Source organism: Amyelois transitella, chromosome 29 (genome assembly GCF_032362555.1).
Source record: "Amyelois transitella isolate CPQ chromosome 29, ilAmyTran1.1, whole genome shotgun sequence".
In the NCBI taxonomy this organism is placed as follows: domain Eukaryota; kingdom Metazoa; phylum Arthropoda; class Insecta; order Lepidoptera; family Pyralidae; genus Amyelois; species Amyelois transitella.
Genome location: NC_083532.1, coordinates 3,244,964 through 3,265,141, shown reverse-complemented (window position 1 = coordinate 3,265,141; position 20,178 = coordinate 3,244,964).

Genomic DNA, 20,178 nt, shown 5'->3' with positions numbered 1-20,178 from the left:
ATGATATAATTCCCACGTTTCTGTTCCGTCGGAAGGGTTAAATATATTATTTTTTTTTATAATACGTTCGCGTACCAATGCTAAGTTATTTTATTTGATGTACTGTTAGATTTTAGCCTTGTGGCTTCCGTTATTGTTGAAAGAAATAATACAAAAGGATTGTTCACTATTGCTGACATGTTATTATATTTAATCTTAAGTGTGTCCCTGTCATTGAATGCAGTGTGTAAACACTGTTGGTGTACCAATTAAATAAATAAATAATCTTTCCACTAATAACCTATAAAGTATCGAAAATTGATAAGACTATAGATTGCGTCTTCTTAATCTTTCCGTGGTATTATGCCGTGTGGCTTCCGGCACTGTAGTTGAATTGGGCCACCTTATCTTTAGATGATATAGTAAGAGGCGACAACGGATAAATAATCTCTCCGTGGATATTGTTGATTTCCGATAACAAATAAGGTTTAATATTTTTTTTTACTTTTATGTTATAACGGTGTATGTAGCTACCATCCATATTCAGGGATTATTCTATAAAGGAGGAGCTTCTAAAATAACTTCACGCAAACTTATCTTAGAATTTATCTTAAAAGGTACTTTATTATCTGGAACACACATAGTTCACTGAAAAATCTACTAATTATCATAAATAATGTTTAAACATAATGTAAAAACCAGCGGCGCATTCATAAAAAACGGTATCGCACAAAAATTCCAAAATGGCCGCCGAGTAAAAACTTAAAACAAGGAATAGTTATGTTACCTTTTGCGCACATAACGAGGGACGATATATCGCGTTGATTTTATCGTGGAATGAAAACATACGCGGTAATTTTGTACAAGAGATTTGGCTGGCTTCGCCATAAAATAAATTTGATTGAATTTCGCATAATCCTAAATATACGAGTACCAATCCCAACTGTAATTACTAATAATATCATAAATGTGAAAGAAAGTTTGTTTATTACCTTTTTACAGTTAAACCTCTGGACCGATCTTGACGGCACTTAGGTATAAAATATAGTTAAGACTTTGGAAATCTTTGGTAATTTGAACGGGAACAACGAGAATAATTTTAGTTTAAAGCGAGCGGAAGATACGAGATATTATCATTGTAAATGTATCTATTGCAATTTGATGTTTTTGGAACATAACGTCTTAAGTCTGAATTTTTCTACGTGAGTTTCACATCGGCATCCGATTTTTGTCGGCAAATTGTTTATATCAATTAGCGTCCTGAAATTGGACTTGGCTTTTGTATTTTTAGCCTGTGGAATTTTAGGTTTTGTCGTGACTTAGTCGTTAAATTTGTCACGGTCTTATACTATAATATCTGTCATCCTCATTATTTTAATTTTTGCGATGTGGTGTTAAGGATCCGCTCCATATCCTTTCTATGGATGCCGTTAAAGGCGACTAACGGATAGGCTTACAAACTTGGGGTTCCTCTTGTAGGCGATTGGCTTGCAACCTATCACTATTTGAATCTCATTGCATCATGAAACCATACTGCTGAACGTGGCCATTCAGTCTTTTCGAGACGGTTGACTATATGTATTAATGTAGTTAAGGATATTATCTATTCCGAATTTAAATATCTTTTAACGGACCACCAAAACTATTGAAATATTCCCCAAAAAAATCGACGAACGTTTTCCAATAAACTTTTCTGAGTAAAACAGATACTTAGTCTTATAAGTTTCAAGCCAATCGATGCTCTTACATTGACAGAAAACGTGGTTAAACCTGCACATTCAGGCAACTGAATGTGTAACCATGATCCAATATCTATGGATAAGGTTGAAGCTTACCTTGCGGAGTTGAGACAGGAATTTCTTTGTGTAAGAAACTGACTCTGACTCATACGAGAATCATGTTTGAAAGAGAATGCTGTGGATTTTATCGGGACCAACGCGGATAACGAAGAAGTATAAAATAAATATCTTAAGAATTCAGAAACGAGTAGTGCCGTGTGGTTCCCGGCACCAATACAAAAAAGAATAGGACCACTCTATCTCTTTCGCGACTAAGGGATAGGCTTACAAACTTGGGATTCTTTTTTAGGCGATGGGTTAGCAACCTGTCACTATTTTTATTTCAATTCTATCATTAAGCCAAATAGCTGAACGTGGCCATTCAGTCCTCTCAAGACTATGGCTCTGTCTACCCCGCAAGGGATATAGACGTGACCATATGTATGTATGTATGCGGGAATTAGTTTCTTTGTTTGTTATCTTTTCCTGCGGTATCTCCTGTACCAATTTTATAAAAATTTGGCTTTTACTATTTAATTGTCTGAAGAAAGACATATTTTGTACCGTATGTTGTTTCCATTCCGGTAAAAACGGTAGTTCCCGTGGGTTTTGCGACATATAAACAACGATATAAAAGAATATAATTATATAATTTCTTTAATAAGTTTGTATATCTAGGATCAAAGTTTCCATCAGATGGCAAGTATGATAGTGATATTGAAAGGAGAGTGAACGCGGGGAACATGGTGAATGGAGCTTTGCATGCCTTTATGAGCAGTCAGAAACTACCCAAAAAGGCTCGACTGGCTGTGCACAGGGGCGTGTTGGTCCCGACATTATTGTATGGGAGTGAAAGTTGGGTATGGCAAAAGAAGCATTAAATCAGAATAAATGCAGTGGAAATGAGAGCGTTTAGGAGTATGATAGGTGTGAAATTGAGTGACAGGATAAGGAACAGCATGATAAGGGAATGTTGTGATGTGAAAGAGGAATAGAAAAGGGTATGTTAAGATGGTTCGTTCATGTGGAGAGGATGAATGAAAGCAGGTTGACTAAGCAGATATACAAGAAAAGTGTGGAGGGAAAGGTCGGAGAGGGAAGACCTAGACGAACGTATCAAGTGGAAAGAGGTAGTCTCTACCTACCCCTCCGGGAAAGAGGCGTGATTTTATGTATGTATGTATGTATAATTTCTTTTGTAGATGGCGCTAAATTCGCGCGGACGAAGCTGCGCGTAAAAGCTAATACATAATAAATCTGACGAAAACATTCACACGGTAACAAGAAATCTTGACACGACGAACGGAATCTACCATTTTGCAATAAAAAGTAGCCTTTGCCGCCGTGTTGGACAAAATATTTTTTATGGCCGCCCGCACACAAATAGAAATAGATTTATTTTTCAAATAGGATACAAAGTATCAATTGATAACGTTAACATATTATATCATATCATAATTAAATCTTCTATCGTGTTCGAAGTGCAAGTCTAGAATAGAGTCGGAACTCACTAAAATAATTACTTAGGTTTTACTAACTTCGTGTTACATCACGTCTTTTTCCCTTAATCTCTTTTCTCGTGGTCTTAACATATGGAAAAGCGACGTTTAGTATGGTTTCATGAGTGATAAAACGAATCTTAAAGTAGAATCCCAAGTTGTTCCATAAAACCACAAAAAAAAGAAGGTTTTTTTAACGCAGACAAAAGCTACGTAAAAATAAAGGTTAAATTATTGACGATTTGTGCTCAACATACTGAGCAAAGCACAGAAATCGAAATTAAAGTCCAAATACATAGTATCTTTTTGTATTTTAATACAAATATACTTACCAAATAAATTTTAGATGTATCAGAGATACAGAGTTGAACGTGGCCTATCAGTCTTTTCAAGATTGTTGGCTCTATCCATCCGGCAAGGAAGATAGACGTGATAATATGTATGTATACAACATACTATTTTTGTGGTTTTCGCTACAATTTACAAAAAACAGAGTTCCGCTCGGTCGCTCAGGTATATTGTTTAAATATTTCATTATGTTGTGCTTAAATGTGTGAGAAGCCTTACGGCGTCGATTTGGTTCTGAGTGTTGCTAGTTTATTTGTCAGACACATTTTTAGTATCCATTGTTTGAGAATGTTATACTAAAAATACTCAAATACGTTTGCTTTTTAATAAAAAAAGTCATAGCCTACTGGAAAAAAATTCCTCTACCTTTGTACTAAATTTCTCTTAAGTTTAAGTTTTGTTCTTACTTTTTCTTTGATGTACCTACCTACATAAATAAATAAATGGTAATAAACATTCGTCAAAAATAATATTTTTGTAACTATGAAAATCGGAATAAATTAATACATTGTATTTTGTTATTTTTTGTATTGTTTTTTTAAAGTAAATTTTCTCTCATTGTATTTGTCTGTCTTATTCTTTTTTTCTAATGTAAATAAAACTGCCAATCAATAAATAGGTGATAATAATATCTGAAAACGCTACGCTAAAGAATAGACTGAATTAAAGTAACAAGCCGTCTGGTTCTGGGCACCAATAGAAACAAGAATAGTTCCACTCCATCTCTTTCCCATGGATTTCGTAAATGGCGACCATAAGATAGGCTTATAAACATGGCACTCCTCTTTAAGGCGATGGGCTAGCAGCCTGTCACTATTTGAATTTCAATTCTATCATTAAGCCTAACAGCTGAACGTGGCATATTATTACTTTCATGACTGTCGCCATTGTCTACCGGGATATAGACGTGATGATATGTATGTATATAATAGTAAAAAAGCAACATAATGTAAACAATAATCATGCTAACTTTTAAGCTATTATATTGTAGTGTACATAAGTTCCCCATAATTATTTTTTACTGGGCAACTTCCTAGCAAAACATTTGAGTAGCGTTACAATACATTTTAAAACTTATATTCTGAGATATAGGGACTACAATCATTTAAAAAGAACCAGTCAAGATCGTGTAGGCGTTCGAATCAAGTTTTTTCAATATTTATTTAGGGTTCCTTTCAAAGAATTGGAATTTTTTATTTCTTGACAACATGTACATGTACATTAGGTTTTATGATTAAATTTATTCATTATTTGTATACTATCGAGATTTTTTTTTTTACTTTATCTCACGTTTTATTTTATTTAAAATATATTGTTTCCACAATACTTTGTTCACGAGTAAATAAATACATAATATAATGTAAGTATATGTGTATATACTTGGAACATAGATATCCGGTTGAAATGCGCATGTTATGCATGTGGTTCCCGGCACCCTTTCAAAAAAGAATAGGACCACTCTAACTCTTTCCCACGGATGTCGTAAAAGGTGACTAAGGGATTGGCTTATATTTTGAGATTGCTCTTTTAGGCGATGGGCTAGCAACCTGTCACTATTTGAATCTCAATTCAATCACTAAGCCAAACAGCTGAGCGTGGCCTATCAGTCTTTTCAAGACTGGTGGTTCTGTCTACCCCGCAAGGGATATAGACGTGATCATATGTATGTATGCGTGTGGGGACACAAGTTCTTATCCTACCTTGGCCATGTACCAATGACTCATGAGTTATGTGTATGTAATGTGTGAACCATGATCTAATATTAAAGTAAGTAATTTTCCCCTGCAAATGCTCGAGTCAGACGGGAATCACTTCGTGTAAAAACCTAACTCACCCAACCCAAGATCCATGGTCAAGGGCGAACCCCGGGCTCCTCTCCAGAGTGGTGAGAAGCCGGGACTTACGCCAGGAAGAAGATATGAATTCCTTAACCACTAAACCTAGATTATCTGTAGAAAAATAAAATTGGTTGCCATAAAATTGTATACGGAACCTTTTCATTCATAGACAAGTTTTTACGTCGACATATCTTCAAATGCCATACCCTTGTTTAGGCAAAAGAAAAAAGTGTGTCGGGCGTCTTGTCGGCTTGTGGAACGTAAAAAAGTGACTGAATATTTAGCAAAATCCATCTTAATATCTTTTGACTTTCAAAACATTTAAGAAATGCAGGTTATATAGCAAAAGAATTGGTATCTGGTTAGCACGCTAGCCCATCGTAAGACTCTTTATACATACATACATAAAATCACGTCTTTTTCCCAAAGGGGTAGGCAGATACCTACTATTTTTCAACTTGCCACGATCTCTGCATACTTTCTACGCTTCATTCACATTCATAACTCTCTTCATGCAAGCTCGGCGGTTTCGGGTACTCTTTATTTTTTATTTTATTAAGATTTAACTTATTTTAGTTATCTTAAAAATATAGTTATATGACCGCAGTAGCGACCCTCTTCCTAAATACTATAAAATAGAATTATAAGCAATATTCAGAGTATTTTTTATCATTATATAGTCGCGCCTTAATGACGTTAAAATTGTCAGTAGTTATTATTTTCGAAATGCCCTTATTAATTGATAAGTCAGTTTTAATAACCATAGATATAAAAATTACAAAATTGTTACAAGTTGCTACTATTTTTCCGAACTTGTTCTTTCAAGCGAATAAACGCTTATTTTTTAAAATATTCATTGTTATACAAATTGTATTGTTTATTGTTACTATGAGGATTACATCTAAATATGTAGTACGACTTCTTAATCCGTCATAATGTACTTTCGCGACGAAAAAAGCGTTGGATTATTAAAAAAATATAATTATTTTTAATCATCTATTTCATATTCTGTAAAAACAAAACGATAAACAGCTGACCGTGGCCTATTGGTCTTTTCAAGACTGTTGACTCTGTCAACCCCGCAAGGGATATAGACGTGATATTTTGTATGTTTGTATGTAAAACCATAACGTAAACAAATATACCTATACATACACATAGAACAAGGAACTGATTTATTGATTGACTGACCGACATATCAAACTAGTGCCCGGTCAAAAATTAAGGTTCTTCTCTTGTATTTTCTACTCACCTGTACGTTCCCCTTCTTTCTCCCACACTCTTTCCCGAACTCATCAATCAAACACTATCGCGTTACACTCATACGCATACATTATAATTATATTAGCCGAGATTAGCATATGTAGGTGATATAGATGGACGAACAAGATTTGATCGTTTTGTGAATTCATATTTCGTGTCAGTGAAAGGTCAGGTCAAGTGAACCCGAAATTGGTGAATTTGCACGAAGGGAGTTGTGAATGTGGATGAAGCGAAGGAAATATGCAGGGATCGTGGCAAGTAAATGGATGTAGTCTCTGCCTACCCCTGTGGTGAAGAGGTGTGATTCTATGAATTGATTATAATACATACATACATATGGTCACGTCTATATCCCTTGCGGGGTAGATAGAGCTAATAGTCTTGAAAAGACTGAATGACCGCGTTCAGCTATTTGGCTTAATGATAGAATTGAGATTCAAATAGTGACAGGTTGTTAGCCTTTCGCCTAATAAAGGATCCCAAGTTTGTAAGCCTATCCCTTAGTTACCTTTTACGACATCCATGGGAGTACAAGACATGGAGTTGTCCTATTAATTTATTGATTATAATGTATGTATAAATAGGCTTTAAGTTAACTCAGCGCCACTTGCTAATCTTTTCTCTGGGTGAAGTTTTATACACAATTTACAGGTTACCTGGAAGAGATCGCTTTTAGTCATAAGGTCGCCTTTTTGTTGCTATGATTTTAATACATGATGGTAAATTTGCTGTTATTTATTGTGGTGCAATAAAGAGTTATGGTATTGTATGCATTCATTATGTCACCAAAATAATTTGTATATTTTTTTATCCCTAACGGAGAAGATAGAGCCAACAGTTTCGATAAGACTGAAAGACATTAATGGGAAAGAGATGGAAAGGTCCGATTCTAAAAAGCCAGGAATAGATACATACAGCACAGATAGGAACAAATGCTGAAAATCATAGTTTTGGCTACTATTTGAAATACAAAATTTCTGACCAAGTATCAACTCTGTTCGGTCCAATTACAACAATAACTTAAATCAATAATTGTTGCTGCTGGCTGGACAAACATTAAATAATATAATAAAGTATCGACAGGTCCATATAAAGAGTGATATAAAAATAATAAAATTATGAGACGAGTGCCCTGTGGTTCCGACACCAAAATAAAAGAGCGAAGGACCACTCAATCACTTTCCCGTGGATGTCGTAAAAGGCGACTAAGGGTTATTAACTTGCGATTATTCTTTTAGGCGATAGGCTAGCGTCCTGACACTATTTGAATCTCAATTCTATCATTAAGCCTAACAGCCGAACGTGGCCTATCAGTCTTGTCAAGATTGTTGGCTCTGTCTACCCCACGAGGGATATAGATGTGATTGTATGTATGTTTGTAAAAAGTATATTAACTCCTTATAATAGGACCATTCCATATCTTTCGCATGTATGTCGTAAAAGGTGACTAAAGGAAAGGCTTATGAACTTGAAGAGGAATCCTCTTGACGATGGGCTAGCAACCCGTGTCACCATTTGAATTCAAATTTCAACATGAAGCCTGAGACGTGGCTTTTCGCATTTTTTCGAGACTGTTGGCTTTGTCTACCCCGCAAGGGATATAGACGTGACTATATGTATAGGATAATAAAAGGTATATGAACTCTTTATAATAGACTCGTTGTCTCGTCATTACAAAAAACATCGTTGATTAAAACTCAATACACCGCGCCTCTATACCAAAAGATAAGATGTAAGTTTAGGGGTCCTTAGTATTAAACAAAATTTTTATTACTAGCTGTTGCCCGCGACTTTAGCAAAATGATATCATGTTAAGTACTATTGCTAGAAAAACTATCGCTGTCTCGTTTTCTCGTCATAATAAAAAGCGTAACAGCAATAGTTTGTGCGTGATGCGAGTACAAACATACAGATAGGAATTTACATCAAAACATACATATTGTCAGGTCTATAACCCTTGCGGCGTAGAGAGAGTCAACCCTCTTGAAAAGACTGAAATGCCACGTTCAGCTGTATGGCTTAATGATGAAATTAATATTCACTATTATATAGATGTCACTATTTGAATCTCAATTTTATCATTAAGCCAAAAACCTGAACGTGGCCATTCAGTCTTTTCAAGACTGTTGGCTCTGCCTACCCCGCAAGGGATATAGACGTGACCATATTTATGTATGTACAAATTACTTAAAAATTATTTCTATGGCGAAAAAAGCTAGTAAATATATCAAAAGTGGGACATAGAAAATAAATAAAAAGTGGGACATAGAAAATATATAAAAAGTGGGACATACAAAAAATACAATACGGAACTTCGTAATTAATATTTCGGGTGCACGCTTAACATCTCATATCTCTTGAAAAGTCGATCCATCTCTTTCTGATACGAGACCGGATGACGGATTGCCTTGCGACGAGTGGGCCCATAACCCACACAGGAAAGGGGGGGGTGTTATGTTTGTATAACGGGTATAATGATGATGTGAATTGGTCGATCGTTGGTCATAAAATCCGTATCCTACAATCTGTATTTGAAACATCTTTACTGTCACTACGTATTATTAAACCTTATGTGCTAATCTCGGAAAGTTGTCGACGGATTTTGTTCCCGTTTTTTAAATATTGGAAAGATGGTTTTCTGAGGAAAGTATATCAATAATGTACCATTAACTAGCATTTACTTTTACCTTTGCACGCGCGAATTTAACGCAATTTACAAAAAAAAAAAAACTACAAAATTAGCACCATCTGCAAAGAGCAATGAATCTAACGCCACCTAAAAAAGAAGACAGGTTTTTCGCAATTCCTACAGGAACTTATAGTTTTTACCGATATTATCCTTTAGTCGTCTTTTGCGACATCCATTGGAAACATATGGAGGGGTTTTATACTAAAGTTCCGAAACTACATGACACTTCATTTTCACGAAAATAAATGAAATTTTTCGTTTTACTTCAGCGGAGTTGCCGGCATAATCTAGTTTCATTATAAGACCTAAAATGTTCGCAAAGTAGGTATATACATTTCGTTACAAGTACACAATTCATTTGATATTTATAAACGAGACTTGGTTTTCACTCTTATAATAGAGAGTGCGATCATAATACGGCTAGTAGCGTACAAAGATATAAAACATATAGAAGTGACTATTTTCATAACAAATAAAAAATTGTTCTAGGTCTAATCACTACATAGTATAAAACAAAGTCGCTATTTTGGTCTGTTTGTCTGTATGCTTAAATCTTTAAAATTACGCAACGGATTTTGATGCGGTTTTTTGTAACAGGTAGAGTGATTCAAGAGGAAGGTTTTTATGTAAAATAACATTTATAATTTTGCACCCGTGCGAAGCCGGGGCGGGTCGCTAGTATCAAATAAAAAACAAAGTTTCAGCTGCTTTGCTTGACGGCCTCTATGGCGCAGCGGTAGTACGGTCGTCTGTGACTCCGGAGGTCCCGGGTTCGAATCCCGGCCAAGGCATGATGAGAAAAGAACTTTTTCTGATTGGCCTGGGTCTTGGATGTTTATCTACTTATATAAGTATTTATTATAAAATATAGTATCGTTGAGTTAGTATTTCGTAACACAAGTTTCGATTTTACTTCGAGGCTAACTCAATCTGTGTAATTTGTCCCGTTTATATTTATATTTATTTACTTTTCTGTCCATGCAGAATGTTAAAGACAATTAAGGTAAAGAGTTACATACATGTGATACTTCATTTAGGCGATTGGCTAGGAATCTTTGAAATATTAGATAAAAACGTTTTATATGGGTGTGTAAAACATTTTAGGGAATTGAATTTTAATGTTACTCTTTCGGAAAGATGTAGTCTCTGCTTACGCCTCCGAGCAAGAGGCGTGATTTTATGTATGCACTCTCTATTTATTTATTGATTTATTTTTTGTTGTAAAATTCTCAATTTGTAAAGTACAATAGGCGGACTTAATGCTAATAGCATCAAACAGTCTAGCATTAGACTAAGCAGCGAACCTTTGTGTGGATAACTCTTTCTTATTAAATTAAATATAATATATGCAAATTTTTCGAATCTGAAATAAAGTGGCTGATCTAGTGAACATACATCCTTGAATTTATATCACCACTTATACCGGGCATGGCAGAATGTGCGTTCCCACTTAGCGCCGGCGCGGTGAAGCTCCCTGTAATACGTTTGGGGATCAGTTTAAAGGGACACGCATCACGGTTCAGCTAACAACACATTTGTGACTTGACACAGGAATTTCGTCTTTGAATTCTTTATGAAAGAACTAGAGTAAAATTAAAAGTTTAAATCCGTAATTTCGGTAAATCGTAATATATAACTATGCACTCGTGAACCTACATGTCAAATTTGAAATCTCTAGATACAACGGTTGTGCCGTGTGGTTCCCGGCACCAATAGAAAAAAGAATAGGACCACTCTATCTCTTTCCCATCGATGTCGTAAAAGGCAACAAAGTTCATAAGCCCATTTATAGTACTTGGGATTCTTCTTTTACGTTATGGGCGAGCAACCTGTCCCTATTTTTGAATCTCAATTCTATCATTAACCCAAACAGCTGAACTATCAATCTTTTGAAGGCTCTGTCTACAGCGTACGTGTGGTTCTTGGCACCAATAGAAATATATTATAAATATATAAATAATACATACATACATACATATGGTCACGTCTATATCCCTTGCGAGGTAGACAGAGCCAATAGTCTTGAAAATACTGAATGGCCACGTTCAGCTATTTGGCTTAATGATAGAATTGAGATTCAAATAGTGACAGGTTGCTAGCCCGTCGCCTAAAAAAGAATCCCAAGTTTGTAAGCCTATCCCTTAGTCGCCTTTTACGACATCCATAGGAAAGAGATGGAGTGGTCCTATTCTTTTTTGTATTGGTGCCGGGAACCACACGGCAAATAATAAATATTATATATAAAATTCTCGTGTCACAATGTTTGTCTCCGTACTCCTCCGAAACGGCTTTATCAATTTTAACCAAATTTATTTATATGGCAAAACAACGTTTGCCGGGACAGCTAGTAATATATATAATTAATACAAACGAATAATTATGTGCTTCTTTGATGGTTCCATATCGTCCTTCTTGTAACTCTAAATAGCTTGTTTCGTAACAAAAATTATAACATCGAACAACCACGTGATGAAGACACAAAATGAACCGGTTTACACAATAACATGCTAAACGAAATGGTCTTAAAAGCTTTATTAATTTCCACTACTTTTTTCGTCTAGTTTAAGACAAAGAGACCAAAAGACGAACAAACAAGAGAGGCGATGGAGCACCGCTAATAGAGTCAACATACTCTTTAAGTTAACTGTAGAGCGAGGTAAATATAGAAGCGACGATAATATAAAGACGTTCACTTGAAAATAATAAAAAAATATGTTTGGGAGATGTTTCTCGCAAAGATATTTTTTTATTTTTACAAGACTGAACAAAAATGAAATGTCGAATGAAGATGACTAGTTGCTTGCCGCGAACTTGACCTTGTGAACATACATACATAAATATATTTGATCACTTCTATATCCGTTGCGAGGTAGGCAGAGCCAACAGACTTGAAAAGATTGACAGGCCAAGTTTAGCTTTTTGGCTTTTTTATAGAATTGACATTGAAATAGTGACAGGTTGCTAACCCATCGCCTAAAAAAGAATCCCAAGTTTGTAAACCAATCCCTTAGTCGCTCCCCGCGTCCCTTAGTTGCTTTTACGACATCCATGTGAAAAAGATGGAGTGGTCCTATTCTTTTTTGTATTGGTGCCGGGCCCCGCACGGCACTATTTTGACTCTATATACATACAAAGTAAGGTCAAATTTGAAATGTAACTTAATTCCTGCCGACTCTAAAACATGTTTAACTCTACCTATCCCAATTCGTGTAAATAAGTAAATGTATTTAAACAGGTATTCCTGTTTACCCGACACCGCGCCGTCACGCGGCTAATTTTCGAGATGAGAGCCCACTGACATACGCACTGGTACCATAGCAACCGACTTTACAAAAGAGGTGTTATTACATTCGCACAATTAATAAGAGTGAACTTACTGACATATCAATCAACGCGAAGTGCCGTGTGGTTACCGGCTCCAATAGAAAAAAGAAAAGGACTATTCCACATATTTCCCATGGATGTCGTAAAAGACGACTAAGTTTCTCTTAGTCGTCTTTTACGATATCCATGGGATGTTTATGAACTTGTAATTCTTCTTGCAGGCGATGAGCTAGCAACCTGTCACTATTTGAATGTCAATTCTACCATTAAGCATTACAATTGAACGTTGCATTTCAGTCTGTTCAAGACTGTTGGCTCTGTCTACCACGCAACGGATACAGACGTGGTTATTACATGTTAATATTGATCTGGGAGCACGGCAGTGCCCCCGCCAAGTCGAACAAAAAAAGCAGCACGGCCATACCATCCTTATCTCAAAGCAATTTAAATACTATTTTCGACCCCACATGATTTGATTATTAGTATGTAACACACTACATAGCAGGACAAGCCAGCAACCACATTCCTCACCAGAGTCCAAGTCCGATGTCCGAGTCGATCTATTTGTTTAAAACGTAAAATATTTTTTATATTGGCATGATAATAACTTATGTAATAACTTAAGATAGAAGGTCCTTTAAGTAGAGACTAAATAGATTAACCGACTTGGTGTTACATGGATCTCACAACTTTTTACGGTAGAAAGACTGAGCTGCGAGACTTGGGCTTTTTTACAGGATGTTTTTATTGGCTGTGATTTTCTTGTTACACTGCGCTAATGATGGTATTTTAAGGCTTCCTTCATTAAACGACTGTCAAAATACGTTTGCTTGAAACCCAATCACCTTTATACGGGATGTTTTGATTTTATCTACATATATATAATAAATATGCGAAAGTAAGTTTGTTCGTTTGTTTGTTGGTTTGTTACTTCATCACTGGTTATCTACTGAAATTATCTTCTTTAAATATAACGTATATATAATTAAGAGTCTCGAGAAGGATATAGGATTGATTTCGTCCCATTACAAAACTATACTCCCTGTGGGTTTAGCGAATACCCTGTATTATTTTGCAGGTGGCGTTAAAGTGGCGGTTAAATCGTTGCTTTTCGTAGGTGATGCTTATTTCCCTGTCCCTATGTAACAAAGTAAGTAAGATAAAGTGTCAGTATTATGGGGTAGGTTCCCCTGCAAAAGTTGCGGAATGCAGACGGGAGTCGCTTCGTGTGAAAACCTAACTTAATCCAAGGTCATGGTCAAAAGCACCCCCACCCCGGGCTCCTCTGCAGAGAGGTGAGGTCCTGACCGGGACTAAAGCCAAAAAGAATAACGTTAGCAATACAAAAAGGGATAATTTAGATGGTTTTATAATGTGTGTATGTGGCGTGTGGTTCCCGGCACCAATACAAAAAAGAATAGGACCACTCCATCTCTTTCCCATGGATGTCGTAAAAGGCGAATGAGGGGTAGGCTTATAAACTTGGGATTCTTTTTTTAGGCGATGGGCTAGCAACCTGTCACTATTTGAATCTCAATTCTATCTTAAAGCCAAATAGCTGAACGTGGCCTATTAGTCTTAACAAGACTGTTGGCTCTGTCTACCCCGCAATGAATATAGACGTGATTATATGTATGTTTTATAATGTTGATTGGCTGACCAAAGATAGATCCAAGGCAGACCTTTCACCGCAACCTGACCTTGATCAAGTTGTGGACTCATCTGGTGAAAAATCAAAAGGAAACTTAAACAAAGCTATGCAAAAATTAACGAACTATTATTATTTATTGACGGCCTCCGTGGCGCAGCGGTAGTGCGCTCGTCTGTGACACCGGAGGTCCCGGGTTCGTATCCCGACCAGGGCATGATGAGAAATGAACTTTTTCCGATCGGCCTGGGTCTTGGATCTTTATCAAATCTTACCCGAAATCGTCCTCGTGAAAATGCTGCAGTCTAGTCTGCTCAGCCAGTTCTTTTTTTAAGTAGGTAGATTTAATTGTAATTTGTCTTGACGTTATTTAGCACCTTGTACCCTATTATTAAAATAAATATATTTCAAATGACGGGCTTGTATCAAGAGAGTAAAGAAAGAAGCGAAAGAAGAATGCAGGGATCGTGACAAGTGGAATGATGTAGTTTCTGCCTGCTCCTACGGGAATGAGGCATAATTAATATATATATATATTTTTTAAAAGTGTAAATGATAACAAAAAACACTAATAATATAGCATTTTATGCAAATATATCTACTCCTCAAGTTAATGTCCATAAATAAAATGCAGGCATTAATAAATATTCAACCATTGACCTCAGGCATTAATAAATATTCAACCTCCATATTTTGGCAACTGGATGTGTAACCATGGATCCAATACGGGTTAGGTTTACCTGCAAAGGTTGCGGAAGTCAGATGGGAGTCGCTTCGTGTAAAAAACCTGACTCACCCAATTTAGGATCCATGGTCAAAGACATACCCCGGGCTCCTCTCCAGAGAGTTAAGGATGCAACCGGGACTAGGAGGAAGAAGAAAGGATAAATTTTTAATCTATTTTTTATATGTCATTGTTCAATATAATATCGATGTTTCATCGGCAAAATCGAATAAAATTCACTCATGTTATATTAAATATTAATAATTTGGATCACGCTGTGATCGCGCGTATGACCATAGCTCACATCCTGTGGATAAACAGATGGGGGATTATTATGGAGACGGACTTATAACGAAAAATCTCGCAAACTCACGCGGGAATTATGGGATACCTTTTGGGGATTAAACTTTTCCTTAGTAGCCTTTTATGACATCCATGGGGAAGATATGGAGTGATCCTATTCTTAAGTGCTGAGAACAACACGGTTAAGGTAGCCGGCTAAAATGCGTTAGTAATGCGCGTGGGGCCATATGTTCAAATCCTACGTCGGCCATGTAAGTTCCAATGACTGTTTCCTGTGTTACATACATTAGTTTGAGTGCTAACCGATGTGATTTACAGTGACGGAAAATATCGTGAGGAAACCCTGCATATTCAGGCAAATGGATGTGTAACCATGATATAGTATGGGTTTAAGATTCCTTTGAAACCTGCCTGCGCGTGCAAGTTTACTCACAATGCTTTCCCTCGTTAGTAATCAAACTAATGTAGGTATAACTCATAAAAGATAGTTGTTGGTGCAGGGACGAGGTAACTCTCAATATAAATAATGCTCAATCTGGGAATGAATTAAATAAAACAATTAAAAGTCTTCGAGTGAGTGACTGACTGAAAATGATAAAAATATTGATTTAATGAAGCCACTTCCATATTAGGTTAACTAAACCATCGCGTGACAAAAAGAATGGCTTCTTGACTCCACGTATCTGAGACAAAAATGACAGCCAGGGGGTTAAAAACCGCCATTGAAGATGTTTTGCTTTAAGGAAACTTAAACAAAGCGCTGCAAAATGTAACGAACTATTATTTATTGACGGCCTCTGAGGCCACAATTTTCCGAGATTAGCGCATACACACGTACAGACATTTTCTTTGTCTGTACGTAAATGGACTACAATATTTCGTTATAGTGAAGTGAAATGATCATAAAAATCAACATAAACACAACAAATCCTTTTAGAAATTTTTCAAAAATATTATATACTCGCATTAATCATACCTATTCTGCGCAGTTAAAAATATGTCCATGCTGAATGTGCTTACCCTGTTAGGCTTGAAGACGTGATATCAGTAATTAAAAAATCACAGTAATGTGCCACCAAAGTGATAACATTTCTTAAGACCACAGTAATTATTAACAAGATTAGCATCACCCAACAATCAATAGTATTTTCTTAAGAATTCATCAAAATGAGATTAGCATCTTTTTTTAAATGAGCTGGTATGGCGTAAAGGCGGAATTTTCAAAATGGTTGCTCGAATATTTATGTAGATTAATTAAGATATATAGAGGTTGATTAGGTAAGTGCGCCGGTTGTCGAATCGATAAAGTGTCCGAATAAAATGCGTGATGCGCATGGAGGCATAGGTTCAAATCCCACCGCGGCCGTGTACCAATAACTTTTCTGAGAAAATAAGTTTCATTATAGATTAGCTGACGCCCGCGACTTCGTACGCGTGAATGGGCTTATACCTATTCTAGTTAGAGTGAATTGAGAATTGAATACGAATACCTATCAATAAGAACATTTTATGCAAAGCCATCATATCAATATTATTTCTCAGTATTTTAGAACAGGATCCGTCTATCTTTTCTTGTGGATGTTGTAAATGTGATTAAAGATATTCATCTACGAGACGTCCGCATTTCTAAGTTTGGATAATTGTGAAGTTGACGTTATTGAAGAAAATGCTTCGGTGCAGTTTGTTACAATAAGTGACAATTAATAAGTGATGTTTGAAATGTGCCATATTAATAAAAATTATTTAAACTTTTTGCGACAACTGGATTACAAAGTACAGTACCAAATCAGTACTTTTTTTACTATGTAAAAATACTGCATACAGGTATTAAACGCGCACGTAACGTAATATTTATAAATAGTTATAATACAACACGAAAGTTTAAAATCAGTGCTGTTTTTACTCTGTATACTGTGACAGTACGCTGTGCACATAAAAAAAATATTAATTGGCTCCAAATTCAAACGATGTTAAATTCTTTTTTATATAAAAAGATTTGTTTATTTAAAAAAAAAGAAAAACATTCTGTGGACAAATTTCTTTCGCCTCAAATTGCATTTTTCTTTTTAAATTCCACACTGTATGGGATATAGCCCTCCTAATTAAATTCTGTGAAGGAACAGGTATATTTATGTGGTATTTTTTTAAAAGTTTCTACAACTAATTGTATTTAAAAGATGGTAAAAATAGACCTAGCTTTCGATTAGAATAGAATTTGTCTATTACGAGTTTTCAAACAAGTGCAATATTTTTAATAAATAATTATAAGTCTCGGAAAGACTGGAAGCTATAGTCTTTTTAAGACTGTGTTGCCTCGTGATACTCGTAATGTAAATGTATCACTAGGGCGTAGCAACAGAGTTATTAATATTTATCTATTACAGTTTAACAGCGAACAATTTAATTATTACATGAAGACTTGTTAAGGCCTCTTCAATTATAAGAGATTTATTTAAAGGGTTTCCTTTAAATAGGTACTTATCTTAATACCTGTTAATATTAAGTTATAATTTACTAGTCTACTGAAATATTTAAGCATGCTTGTAGCGGGATCAAGAAATTGACGCACTCAGCCAATAGCAGCGAAGAATCTAAATCGCGCAAACAAAGATTTCACGGATTGTAGGCAACCTTCTTATACGCCATAGCAACGGTTGCCATGATTTTGTTAAGTTAGGAAAAAATGTAAGAATTATTTTTATTGTTAATATAGTATTTGTGTGCCGGCAGTGCCGTGTTTCCCAGCACCAATGAAAAAAAAAGAAAAGGACCACTCCATCTCTTTCCCATGGATGTCGTTAAAGGCAACTAAGGGATGGGATAGGCCTACAAACTTGGGATTCTTCTTTAGGCGATGAGCTAGCAACCTGTCACTATTTGAATCTCAATTCTATCATTAAGCTAAATAGCTGAACGTGGCCATTCGGTCTTTTTAGGACTGTTGGCTCTGTCTACCCCGTAAGGGATATAGACGTGACCGTATGTATGCATGTATTTTAAATTTGATTACTTCTCTCCTCTTTTGCTCCTTCCGCCTCCCGTAGCGAATAACGTAACTTTGTGACTATACTTTCTACATACTTATTCCTTTTTAAAGGGCGTCATTTCATTGACTTCAATAATTAATAACTAGTACTCGTCCCGGTTGCACCCTCACTACACTGGAGAGGAGCCAGGGGTATGCCTTTGACCATGAAGTCAGGTTTTTTACACGATGCGACTACCATCCGACCTCCGCAACCTTTGCAGGGGAATTAATTCATATAGTCACGTCTATATCCCTTGCGGGGTAGACAGAGCCAACAGCTTTGAAGAGACCGCTAGACCACGTTCAGCTGTTTGGCTTTATGATAGAATTGAGATTCAAATAGTGACAGGTTGCTAACCCATCGCCTAAAATAAGAATCCCAAGCTTATAAGCATATCCCTTAGTCGCCTTTTACGACATCCATGGGAATTGAGATGGAGTGGTCCTATTCTTTTTTATTGGTGCCGGGAACCACACGGCACAAACATAACTCGTATTGTATCGATCATTGTTACACATCCAGTTGCCTGAATGTGCAGGTTTCCTCACGAAGTCTTCCCTCACCGTACGCATTCTATCATATATTTACTAATTCTGGTTTTTTTGTTTGTTTGTTTGTAAACTCTTTATTGCACATATAAATAAATATGTAATAATGATTTCCCATACCTACATTTATGTTGGTCCCGACATTAATGTATGAATGGGAGTGAAAGTTGGGTATGGCAAAAGAAGCACGAAAGCAGAATAAATGTGACTACGTCTGCGGGAAAGATTTTATATATGTATTTAGGTATGTAATAATGTGGTACCAAATGGACACTTCTAGTATTATAAGCGCATAGTCTGCGCAGTTTTGCTCCAGAAATATCAGCCGGAAGCCGTGACAGACAGCGGGGCGAGCGGTGTATTTCTGATATAGATAAATTCGCGGAAATTACAATGTAAGACCACGAAAATAGGCATGTACTTAGTATAGTACTGTAGTCGTCTGCTGCAGAGAAACATGACTCCTGAATGGTTTTGGGATCTATACTTCTATATGCCGTGTGGTTCCCGGCACCAATACAAAAAAGAATAGGACCACTCCATCTCTTTCCCATGGATGTCGTCAAAGGCGACTAAGGGGTAGGCTTATAAACTTGGGATTTTTCTTTTAGGCGATGGGCTAGCAACCTGTAACTTTTTGAATCCTATCTTAAAGCCAAATAGCTGAACGTGGCTTATCAGTCTTTAAAAGACTGTAGGCTCTGTCTACCCCGCAAGGGATATAGACGTGATTATATGTATGTACATCTATAATGTCACAATTCTTTCCCGCAAGGGTAGGCAGAGACTACATCTTTCCAGTTCTCGATTCTTTTTTGAGTTTGTCAGATTTCGAACGAACTTTGCATACTTCTTTCGCTTCGTTTACATTCATTGGTTTGCATACATAATACGTATAATCACGTCTTTATCCCTTACGGGGAAGACAGAGTAGTCACGCTACGATCACGTTCAGCAGTATTGCTTAATGATGGGATTAAGATTCAAATAGTGACAGGTCAACATGGCCTTTCTTACTCCGGGATAAAAAGTAGCCTGTATGTTATTCTGGGTCTTCAGCTACCTACATACCAAATTTCATCGTAATCGGTTTAGTAGTTATTGCGTGAAAGAGTAACAAACATCCATACTGACATACTCACAAACTTTCGCATTTATAATATACTAGCGACCCGCCCCGGCATCGCACGGGTGCAAAATTATAAATG